Source organism: Pinus tabuliformis, chromosome 1_2 (genome assembly GCF_031772625.1).
Source record: "Pinus tabuliformis cultivar Carrire ecotype Pingquan chromosome 1_2, CPIR1, whole genome shotgun sequence".
NCBI lineage: Eukaryota > Viridiplantae > Streptophyta > Pinopsida > Pinales > Pinaceae > Pinus > Pinus tabuliformis.
In genome coordinates, this window is record NC_142298.1 from 776683739 (window position 1) to 776687245 (window position 3507).

Below are 3507 nucleotides of genomic sequence, written 5' to 3' on the forward strand. Positions count from 1 at the left end.
TTTACCTATCCAACAACCATTATCGACCAACCATGGGTTTTGATTTAATTTCCACACAGATTCTTGCAACTTAGTCTATAATATGACATATAAGCCAAAAAAGGTTGACCAAACAAGAGGGCATATTCACTGTCTATTGTTGAGAGCATCATTCTCACCATAAAAACTTGGAGCCACTATCGAGCTCAATTTCATAGTAAATACTTAATAAACCTTGTAACCAAAATCAACACATTCTTAAGATTTTCTAAAATTCATGTGCACCAAAACTTTAATGCATACCTCTCTTTTCCCACCCGATAAATATTCTTAATGACACCAACTCTGTAGTAATAATTGTTCTACCTTGATGTTCCGTGTGATTTCCATGTTCTTTCTTTTGTCCACAATTTTGTGTATCCATCAATGTTCCCTCTTTTGGCTACAATTTTGTGTCTACACCACTTTTCCTTCATTTACCTCAATCATGCCATGCCACAACCTTTTTTATGCTTTCTCTGACCAAAATTTATGTGTGCCCATTGTGTTCCAACCCTAGCCTTTATCATGGAATGTCATAGCCTTATAGACACTTACTTGTATGACGAATGTCGCCATGTTTTCAAAAACATCAATGATACTCCCTTCCAAATAGTCACATATCCGCTCGCATGTTCATCTGCAAAAATCCTCCAAATGTCCATGGCTGATGCAAATTATATAAAGAATAACAAAGGACAAGGAATGACATCTTCTTAACTATTTAATTGAGAGAAAAGATAGAACTGATAAAAATATGCAACTATAATTTATGAAACTCAGAAGAGAGACGGTATCTTCAAGATACAAATGCCAGAAATTCTAGTGTTGTAAACAACACAATATTTAACTAAAGAAGAAAAACAACAATCTCGTTCTAAATTTCAATCACATTTCTTTCAAATTCATTAGAATATATAAATTTGAAATCATTAACCTTGGCAAAATTGGAGAAGAGGTAGGTCTCAGAATAATATCACCACTTTGTTCAACAGTTTCCAACCTATAAATTACAGTACATTTTTAGTAAAATACTATTTAAATCTCTAGATCAAAATGTCTATGACTATCTCAAAACCAAAAATATAATTACCTCTCTTATAAATCCATTTCCAGGCTGACCACAGGTTGATAAATCTTTACATCATATATCCCTAGTTTTTCTTAGTCCCATTACATAATCCATGCAACATAATAAGACAATTTTTAATCACTACAGATTTGGAATATTGGTAGTCATTTTTATCTAAAATCATGAATAATGTATTAAAGTAATTTTATAGACATTTTTAAAATATTTCATACTTGGCTCCTTCCTCTTCACAAATGGAAACATTCAATAAATGTACATGTGATTCTCAAGGAATTATTTTGATTAGTGTGATCACTGCACTCTTCTTTTCTAAGTCAAAAGTAAGGTGCCTTTAGTTATCACTATGAAACATAAGTAACAAAGTTTTAAAGTTTATTTTCATGTATAATACAAAGTTCCCTAACAACACTATCAGGCATCCCAATGTTCCATGAGATTTCTAGGTTCTAAGTTATAACATAAACTAACTGGGTTTTTTATTTTGGGCAAAAGCTCTAACAACCTACCATGCAAAATAATCAATTATCCACACATTTAGAAAACTGAAAAGAAATGCCTATCTGGAATCTATGGTGAATTCTATTTTTTAGCTATGGTGGAATTATAATTATATTTAAATTTTATGATCAAGTATAGAGACAAAGGAACCATAATTTAGTCAAGATGAGGCGTGGGACCACATTTAAGAAAAAAATGTCACTGAAATGATTGGTTGCAACTAGGTATAAGAATGCACTAGGTAGAAATGTCTTAGATGATTAGAAAGCATGCCAATAGGTGGGTTAAAGACTTGACAAACATTAATTTACCCTGGACTATTGTCAAAGATGGCATCAAAGTTGACTACCTAGTGTGCTGCAAAGTACTACTCTAGGAATCCTATTTGTGTTTAGTACACAAATTCATATTGTACTATAACATACCTAAGGATTATCTATTTGATCTATATCACAACCATCTAGAAAGAAACTAGAAATGTACTTCCATCTAAGACAATCACACTCCATATTAGCATCCAACAGCGTGTCCCAAAAATAACTTCATGCCCCGTCTCAAAAGAATTTGGAGAAGCTTAACAAAGAAAGTAAAGATTGCCACCTCGATTTGATCATGCAACCATCCTATTAGCCAAACTTCCCACATGTTAGCATCAACTAGCAGATAACCAGTCCTATATTTCCTCCAAGACTTAAACTTTAAAGTAATCCCTGTCAACCCTCCATCAGAAATAATTAAGATGTGAGAAAGGTGGCCTCTCATGGTTGCAAGGAAAATTGAAACTCAAATATCTTGAATATTCCGAGAGACCAATTGACTTGAGAAACATATTCACACTCCATTTTGAAGTATTTCCCTCACTATCCCATAAAACTTGTTTGATGCGAACAAGGTGGAACACCTTTATAACATTAAACTCCCCAAAATGTAGATGAGGTGACAAGAAAGAAATTGTTGTGTTATCTGCTTTCTAACAATTTACTACATAGTCAAGCAAAGGTCGATTGATAAATGCAGTTAGAGCCTTGTTAGCACTACTCCAACCAGGGGACCATGCCCTTCATAAAAGTGCATTATTGGCCTTTTTAGATTCATCCTCCAGGTTTAGATCATATGATGGGCAGTTAGACACTTCACCATAATATACACAACCATGCATTTCACAAAAATATCAATAAGCAACTAACGTAGGTAAAGCTAGAAATGCAACAAAATAGGAAACTATGCAACCCAATCTTGTGTTTCGTGTGGAAGGTGTTAGTGTTGAGCTCCAGTGAGGTGTTTTCACCTTGATCTTAGTAAAGTACAATATCAATCAGCCATCACTATCTACTATTATGTTGTGCATCACTAATTGTTCATTATTTATAACTTAAATTTAAGTAAAAAAGGGTGGTTTGCACAGGAAAATACTACCAAGAACCATGCAATAAGTTAATAATTAGTTTACTATCCTTCCCTCTTGTCTACTAGATGTGAATAATATAGTACTAAATGGACATGACAAAAACACAATAAGTTGATCATTAGCTTATTGCATGGTGCTCAGTATTTTCCATCTGCAAGTAGTCAATCCTTACAATAGTACTTGCTACACATCATTGTGCCAATTGTTGTTAGACCATGAATGTCAAATTGTAGGATCAATATTTGGTCCAAAACTTGTCACACAAATTTTGGCTCGCAATGTATACTATGGCATTGATTAGGATAAGACTGGTGTGATTCCACCAACTGTGAAAAACATTATATAATTTTAGCATATCAGAGAGTGCAAATGGATGACCATAAGGGTGAGCCTAGGCTTATCTTGAGGCTCAGAGGTAGGAGTCTAGACTAATCATGAATCTAGTATGTGCCTCTAGTGTACTTAATCCTTACTAGTTGTTCACAAGAAG